We start from the raw sequence: 9,577 nt of genomic DNA on the forward strand, positions 1-9,577 counted from the left end.
ATTAGATTTTCAATAATCTACAATAATATTACAATAATAGCCATTGCGACCTCGTTAATATTTTGATAACACTCACTTTTAGAGTAAAATTATCGACGAAAAAATTTCTAAAAAAATAATAACAATACCAAAATGGGCTATATAAAAAAAAGCATTTGCTNATAACAATACCAAAATGGGCTATATAAAAAAAAACATTTGATCGCATATATTTATGATCAGTTAACAAACAATAAACCGGAACATATTGTGTTAGCCATGTGTTAACATGACTACTATGATAAAGAGTGAAAATTCTAGGATACCGTTAACAATTGTCTGTATTTCACAAGTGATACCTCCTATTAGACAGACCTCCGCATAAAAATTGGAATTATAACACAAGATTTAAAAACGATCCCTAAAAATTATTTTTAAATAATAACCAAAAAAAAAAAGATCAAAACATAACCTGTAATTTTTAAAAGGTTGAGCATATTGTAACTACAACGCTACTAGGGCGAATCAAAGTAATAGAATTACCAAGTAATGTTTATTATTCATTAATGTTAGTTTACCCAAAAATGTAAAAAACAATTCTAGAATTGAAATAAAAAAATAATAATAATTTTCAAATAGAGTAACTCGTGAGTATATTGTAATATTTTCCAAATTAACCAAACCAAAATATTTTAGTTTCATATTTTTCTGTTTTTCTTTAATAAAAAAGGCCGCGATTTAAATAAATACAAAATTAGTTATAGTACACCTGGCTATTTGTATACATTTTTAATTTAATTTTTTTTTTTTGTATTTCGATAATTTATACATGATTGCTATTATAATAATAATTTTAACAACAATCTTGTAAACTATAGTTTCGTTACTATGTATTTTAATACAATTGACACCACAATAACAAAAAAAAGGTAGATTACGATTTAAATAGCAATATTTAAAGTTGCAAAATTTTCTTTTATCAAAAACCAGACATTCAAATCGAAATGAACAAATTATGTAATATAATTAAATATATAAACAATCATCCACGCAATGAAACGGTATACAACCTACAGTTTTTAAGAACTGAACACGTGTACTTAACAGAAAAATACATTTTATTTTATAATACTTATGCCAAATGTAACAAATTATGTTACACAAGTAATAATATGAATTGTTTTATTTTTCTAAGCATATTTATAAGTTATAAAAATAAAATAACTGACAGTTTTTAAATATTGCTACTAAATATGTATTATTGTTTACACATTTTTTGTTATTTTGTTGTTAAGTGTTGTATATGTTTGTCAACCTAGTATAAGTTTTTTGAAAATAATGTAATAAATAGTTATAGTAAATAATTTAGAAAGTAGATGTGCTAAAATTAATTGTTATCTTTACTTTGCCGTTAATAAATTTAAGAAGAAATGTTAAACATGGAAATCAAAAATCATTTTGTATTAATTCTATAATTAATCACATGCACGTCCACGTCAAAAGCATGTGACTTATTCACATACTCGATTATAATCAAATACAGGAGTAATAAACTAAATTTTAGATACAAAAACAAGCTCATTAAATATATTTAATATATAAATTTAAAACCAAAATAAAAAATATCTCTAAACGTGTAATAAATTAAGGTGATTACAATTACGTCGATATGGTCCAATAGCTTCCCTACTTAATACACTCCAACATAAGAAACTGCGTGTCATTTAAGCACTTGAAATTCCAGACATTATGAAATATTAGTACTCGTCATTTTATAAATTATAAAATCATATATGATCAACAGTTAAGATTTAATTTGACATAAATATACATTATTAAGATAATTATCTTCAAAGTTACCACTCGATATTCAAAATTCAGATTATTAAAAAATTATCTTTATATTGAAAGGTTTTTTCGAAATTTTATTCAGGAAAATAACTAATAAAAAATATTTCTTCTTCAAACAAAAAAAAATTAGTTACAAAAAAGTCAACGCTGTAAATTACAGTGTTTTATTTCGCTTATTATTGGTTTTTATTAAATGTTTTTTATTTTTTAAATTTCACAATCAAATTTAAATAATATCAACTAACTGATTAGGCAAGAAAAATTCTAATTTAAGTATTTTATAAGACTGTAGTACGACCATCTATGATGTATGGTTCAGAGTGTTGGGCAGTTGACAAGGAAGTAGAGCAAAGAATGAGTGTAGCAGAGATGAGAATGCTTAGATGGATGAGTGGAGTGACTAAAAAAGATAGAATAAGAAACGAGCATATAAGAGGGAGTATAGGTGTAGCGTCAATCGTGGATAAAATGAGAGAAAACAGATTTGGATGGTCTGATCATGTTATGAGGAAAAAGGAATCGGAAGCTGTAAGAACAGTTATAGAAATGAATGTTGAAGGAAAAAGTGGTAGAGGAAGACCAAAAAAGAGATGAAGGGATGTTATTAAATGTGATATGAGGACGGCTGTAGTAAGCGTAGATGATGAGGAATACCATGTCAAGTGTAAGTTTAGATTAGGATGGCCGACTACAAGTAGTTGGGATAAAAGTGAGGAAAAAGAAGAAAAGTAGAAAAGTTAATTATTAATAATAACAATTATTAAATAAGATGTATTATAAAGAAAATGATAAATATTCAAAATATAAAATCAATTTTATTTCATTCTTGTTAAAATATTTTGATAATAAATATTTTTTGTGTTTTTTAATTATGATACTTTAAGCCTTAGTATGAATATATGAAATAATATTAATTTTTTTAATTATAGGCAGTACATAGAGTTCACATTTTTATTTCTCATAAGAAGTTTTAAAAACTCAAATATCACTTTACACAAATATGACTGAATATAAAATAAAATGATAATACTGTACAGGTTGGCGAAATCGAGAATAAGACGACCTACATAGAAGAATGCGAGCTCAATAACGCCTGGAGACTTCAACAGCCTCGTAGCATTCGAGAGAGTTAGAATTATGTAAGTTGTACACTTATTCGTATAATAAATAATCACATGTGTAATTTTCTATGATATTCACGTTTTGATGCTTATAATTTCTGCAGTATTGCGGTAAATTTTAATGTGCTTCTATATCTTTAAAATTTTTAGCAAAACTTGGTTATATTAAATCCAAAATATAAATTTTAATTAGTTGAATAATGTTATTTAATTACCCTATACATTAATCATTAATAATGGTAATTATTAATGTTCCTTATTTCTTAATAGAATATTTATGGTGTATCAAACACACAAGTGCCAAAAACTAGTTATTGTTTATAAAACTGGTACTAAACTCAACAATGACTGATACCATTTCTCTAGTTAAAAATTAAAAATAAATTTATCTCAATTTTGTTATTTTAAATTACATAGAGTCAAAAATTATAATTAATGAGTTTTATGATGCACTAATGGAAAACGAAGGAGCTCATTCAAATCACAGTTTAACATACATGAACACTGAAGTTAAGCTGACGCCACAGAGAGAGAGATGGGAACATTGATCGTTCAGCAAATGGAATCATGTGTGACTAATTCTCAAACCTTACCAATGTGCATTAATTAATTGCCGCCTAAACACTCGATCACATCATCCCCAATCAATTAATGTAATAGATACAAAACATTTTTACAATTTTTAATAATTATAGTAACTTTATTTTATCTAATTTTATTCATATTTAATACTACTTTTACTACTAGTTTGTATCAATAAAATTAAACTATATATATAAGCAGGAAAAATTAATTTAAATTTAATCCAAGTTGGTATAATTATAGGTGTAAAGCTATAATAGTTGATATAAGTATCATTCTACTTCATAATGTTATAGTTATGATACATAATGTACATAGGATATTATGATTGAGAAGCCATTAAACATATTGCTGGGTCAATGCCTATATAATATTCTTTGACACTTCAAACATTCCTTTCTGACAAACCTAATTGACTGGAATGAAATATTAAATAAGCTGTGCCTTTAAAAGTGAGTTATGTACGCAGGTACTTTAAAACGTGATTATGAAATTAAAACTGACCGTCGTTAGATATCCACCATTTATAGCAATTTAAGCTACATTAATATTATACAAAGTAAATGATATTTCACTCCAAAGGATACGAGATCATAAGTAATGTTGTGGATCAAATTATACTAATATTTCAAAGACAATGAACGTATACGTTCATTGTCTTTCATTTTGTCTTATAAGACATAATATAGAATCTTTCAGAAGTAAACATTCGTACATTTTTAATGTAGATAATCATTAATTATACGACTACACCTAAGTAATATAACAAAAATATCTTCAAACTATATTGAGTCATATTTTCTAAAAAAGATAATACATAATTTCCTCCCTAGTTTTGAGTGATCATGAAACTGACATTAATTGTATTATTTAAGTTATATCTCATATAACTGAAAGTATTTCTTTAATAGTCAAAATAATTATTTATTATTGATGCTTAGTTTATCATTCGGACTGGAAATCAACTATTTTTTAATAAAATTAGGGTATAGATTAATAAAAATATAACATAACATATAGCACTTAAAAATAAAAATCAATATAATCTCTGAAACAAAATTACTCGAATGAAAAACTAACATTTAAAATTTTAAAAGAATGCTAAAAAAAGTGGATGTACATCGCATTGTAAGTTCAAAGAAGCTCAAAATCGGGAGGTCGAAACTTTGAAATAATTTAAATCGAAATGCTTTTTTTGAGATACGACCCATACAGTTTATTCAGATTAGAGCAACTAACCTTCTAAAAACTGAACACGAGGTGTTTTTCGAAAACGTGATTTTTAAAATTATACGTGACTAAATAGTAACCAAACAATATTAGTAAGAAATATTTGTCGTAATCCTGGAAACTAACTCTACAACATGTACACACTATATTCTTATTGTTAAATTGATTTATAACATTAATCAGGGAAAATTCTATCTAAAATTCATTTTAGATAAATGTACTTTTGTTGTGTAAAAATATACATTTAATATAATAAATGCTCTAACAGCAATTTAAAATTAAATTTTACTGTAAATATATTGTAATTAAACATGTCTCTGATTTGTTTATGAAGAAAATAACGTTACTTTAATACTTTAATTATTAATGGATGATATATTTTAATTAACGTTTAATAATAATTTAGTAAATTATATTTATTGTTTGATAAAAATATTTAAAAAAATGGAAAAACTATAAATGTCCTTTCAAAAATTTTATTCAAGTTGTGCCTATGGAGTTCAACTATTTTTAAAGAAACCTAATTACCAGATTGGGGTACAACAATGCAACTTAGAACTTCAATTTGGAGGATAAGATTAGTGTCGTTTTCACAGTAGTTCTTTGGCTTTAACCCCTAGAAACATTAGCAATTTTCAAAAACTAATTAAAATTGATGGTGGTAGAAAAAAAATATTAAGCAATACGGTAGAACAGCTTCCTGTCAGGTTTATTATACATAAATATGAACCGAGTATGAAACTACAGGCAATTTTTTTTAAGCGACGACCATGAGTATATAAAAATATAGAATTATTCTATAATATTCAGCATAATAGTACACAAATTAATAAATTAATAGTGAAAAAATTTTTATCTATACGTGAAACAGTAATAATGACAATACTAACATAAATATATCCCTAAAACTTTTGCTGTTCAATTAGTATCTAAATATAAATATTTCAAATGAGAGAGGAATTCAGCTATTACAAGTTAACGTCTTCAGACAATTCATTTTGAACACAAATTACATCATAAGAATTTCTAAAACAACATGTTATAGAAACATATAAACACGTAACTTTACAAAAAAGCCAAAAAACAATGGATTGTCTACCAACCTCTCAAATCAAGGCTAATTAAGAATTAATCATTTTGAGTAACTAAAGTAAATAACAAAATATTAAACTAAAATTTAAACGATTACTGTTTGAGCTAAAGTCGTAATAGATTTTAACGTATAATCTTCAAAGAATTATTACAATTTATAATTACATAATTAGTTCACTTTAGTGTCTAACGAAGAATAGTTCTGAATATTATAAATTATAAGTTAATTAATAGAAGAAAATTAAAAATAAAAATTACCTAAGATTAGGCGAAATCAATATAAAGCTAATAAGATGGTATGTACTTGAAATTAAGAACTAATACCACTGATATCTTGACCAGCTACTTTTAGTATATACAAATTAATTTATAATGAAGATTTGTGCGATTACTGGTATAGTAGTTTTTTCTAATATGACACTAACAGTAATTTCATGGCCGACTTACTAATAAAATTGATTTTTCCTCTTATATATTCTATGATAGGATCATTTGTAAAATTTTTATTCTGGAAAAAGTGCAAGACCAAGGTTTACATTATATACTCGATCAAATAGGTAACAAATTCATTATACTTGGGTTATAAAACCGAACAAATTGCAATAAATTGTGACATTTATCTTGATATTGTTTTCTCAGTAATGTACTATATTTTTTAATGATTTGTTAGAAACTTAAGCGTTAATTTAGTCATGAAAAATCACATACATAAAATGTATACACACATTATTTATTTAAAACTTACTCTTAAATTATTTCAACAATATCATGGTATCCTTTTAAAACACAACTCAATACATTTTGTAGTACTAAATCGATGCAATAACACAATCTTTTAAATTTTAATAAACATACACATTTTTTGACATATTTTAAATGAAAATTTCAAATCGCACTCGTTCTTATAAATTTGTTTAACTCTTAGGCAATAACGACACACACGACATAGCTGACGTTCAACGACTGAACGTACAGAACGTGTTGTATACAAATAGTGAAAAAGTAGGAAGGGGTGTGGAAGGCGACCGAACTCGTTTCGACGAGGTTACCGCTTACCTGTAGTAAACAAAGCTATGAAGACCATGTTGTCTTTGTGAAGAAAACTGTTTGCTGACCCAAAATGGAATAGTAGACTCTTAAGAACCTCTTAATAAAAATAAGTATCTGGCTAACTATCTAAAACCTAGTTCAATACTAATATACATGTAATTATTGCTAAGGTTTATACGCGTTTATAAATTTTGTTAAGTTATTCAGAACACACCATTAGCCAATACAAATTTATATTAATTGAAAACTTAGTAATAGGCTGTTATCGAGGTTATAGTTTTGGTGGGGGAGAAGGATTAGGTTGTTTGTCTCCATGTAAAACAAAAAACTACTTCTATGCTACTAAATAATCCTATGACAAGATTGCACAAACTTAAGACCCTTCAAAGTAGCTCGAATAAAAATTATAAATACATATAATTCCTAGCCTACTATATAATTAAGTTAACTTGTAGCGGACTTAGATTAAAAAGTCCGGAGTAGAGACGTATTTTGAACTCATTTTGGAGAGGGCCTGAATTTTTTTTATTATAGTAAATATGCTAAAGATTATTTACTAAAATTATTCAAAAACAAATTAATAACTAAAAAAAAAAAAAATATTAAAAGACACATTTCATAAATATTGACTTCATAAAATATTGATAACACTCGTCCATAGAAGTCGATTCATAAGAAAAACTTAGTATCGTATTATACATTTTTTACGGGGTTCTAGATACTTTTTAGAACGTAGAGTAGTGAAAAGATACAAGCCTTCACTACCATAGTCATAAAATATACAACCTCTGTAAATACACCACTGGTCCATGGATATTTTTTTAGGAAGACAGAAGAAATATTTTTATAATTTATATTATTTTTATCCAAAATATTTCTAGAACTATCATTTTCAGTAAAAAATTAGGTTACGATTAAGTTTTGAGGGGTGGAGCTGCAATGCCTCAGACCTCTCCTGATAATAGCCACTAACGCAACTAGACTAAAATTCATCTTCACAGATTCGTCAGGGTCTTCATTACCGCATAGCTCTATATTGGTGTCAAACACGATATCTGTACGATACATAGGTTGAATATTTTTATATTTATATATTAATTCTTTTGATATTCTAAAAATGATTTTATGATTTTTATATTATATTAATTTAACACTAGTTCATAATTTCCAAACCAAAAATTTTATCAATGTATAAAATAAAATATAGATAAACTCTCAATATTTTGCTGGGATTTATTTTACTCCAGTTAAAATATATAGTTCAATATTAATTTAATTCCAATAGTACCACCTATTTAAAAGCATAAGGATTATTAAAAAATTTGATCAGTTTTTTAAAAAAATTATCAGAATATTTTAAGAAAAATACATGTAACTTACGACACTGTGTTTAATTGTATTTAATATAATATATATGCAATTTATATTTATATTTAAATTTAATAACTCATGTTAACATAGCGAAAATTTTTTAACCTTGGAATTAATAAAATCAGACAAAATAAAAAAAATATCGGCATTTGCCTTATAATTGTAAGGTTATAATATACATTATTATACAATTCCCCTCCACAAGTAAATATTTTACAATTAGCCACAGGCGATTCGAACCTGCTACCCTAACCGTGAATAACCACAATAATTCGTTGCTTTCGTCTTTAATAAAATAAGCAATTTAAACTAATTCAAATTTTAGTTACTTTTTAGACTTTAAAAAGGCAAAATTTTTAAATAAATTTAACTTCTTATGTCTTTTGAACTTTATTCTAAATAATAATATAAGCTTTAATTTAAGACTAAATAAAAGTGTTAATATTTCCGGAACATATTCAAAAATTGAAAAAGCATAACTTGTGTGCAAAGATTGTTTTTTTTAATTCCTTCTGTGGGCAGGTTTAGAGTCAGATTTTCAAAAAAATTATATCAAATGAAAAAAAATATCTAAGGTTTCAATATAAAAAAAAATAATTTTAATGTGTTCATTTTTCAAAAAGTTATAGTTAGTTAGTTTAGCAGTTTTACATATTGAAATATTTTATGTTAAACAGTGATTTTTACATAAAAATTTTAAGTTTCGTTAAATTCGATAGCCATTTTCCTATAGAAGAAAAGGTGTCAGGACAAATTTTTTTTCTTATTATTTTATAGTATTTATTGTAAGCTTTAATTTAACATATGTTCAATGGACGCAGTATTTCCGAAACATTTTCAAAAGTTAAGTTGAAAAATTTCTACTTTTTATACGTATTTTTCAAGTTTTGGAAGTGTCCTGTATAAAAGAAAATTGTCCAATTTAAATAAAATGTATGTTAAATGAAAAAGGTATATATAATGTATTTAGAAAAAAAATGTTTTGTTGATACATACATTATTCAAAAAGTTATAGCAGTTTAAAGTTGAAAATTTTAACAAAAAAATAGCATTTTTTTAACTACGGCAGCCGTTTGCACGTAGAAGATAAGGTGTCAGGACAAATTTTTTTTTTTAATTTTATAGTATATGGCATAAACTATAATTTGATATACGTTTAAATAATGCAGATTTCCAGAACATTTTTAAAAGTATGGTTGAAAAAGATGAGAAGGGAAAATTCCAAATGAATGGAGGAATAGTATTATGGAGCCGATATTTAAACGTGAAAGAGACATATAGGAGTGTGGAAATTATAGAAG

The 9,577-nt window shown here is 25.4% G+C and overlaps 2 long non-coding RNA genes across 2 annotated transcripts in view; one reads left to right on the plus strand and one right to left on the minus strand.

Moving 5' to 3' along the window:
- The window catches only part of LOC126901500 (uncharacterized), a 12,991-nt gene extending 9,144 nt beyond the window's left edge, over positions 1 to 3,847 (plus strand). Inside the window, exons 2-4 of the long non-coding RNA XR_007703053.1 lie at positions 2,760 to 2,969; positions 3,369 to 3,604; positions 3,777 to 3,847. This is a non-coding gene — a long non-coding RNA (uncharacterized LOC126901500). The remainder of the gene's footprint in view (positions 1 to 2,759; positions 2,970 to 3,368; positions 3,605 to 3,776) is intronic.
- Positions 1 to 6,808, minus strand: part of LOC126901499 (uncharacterized) — a 17,700-nt gene extending 10,892 nt beyond the window's left edge. The window contains exon 1 of the long non-coding RNA XR_007703052.1: positions 6,601 to 6,808. This is a non-coding gene — a long non-coding RNA (uncharacterized LOC126901499). The remainder of the gene's footprint in view (positions 1 to 6,600) is intronic.
- Positions 6,809 to 9,577: the final 2,769 nt, after the last annotated feature.

The sequence above is a fragment of the Daktulosphaira vitifoliae genome, unplaced genomic scaffold (genome assembly GCF_025091365.1).
Source record: "Daktulosphaira vitifoliae isolate Bord-2020 unplaced genomic scaffold, ASM2509136v1 Scaffold_3, whole genome shotgun sequence".
NCBI classification, from domain to species: Eukaryota; Metazoa; Arthropoda; class Insecta; order Hemiptera; family Phylloxeridae; genus Daktulosphaira; species Daktulosphaira vitifoliae.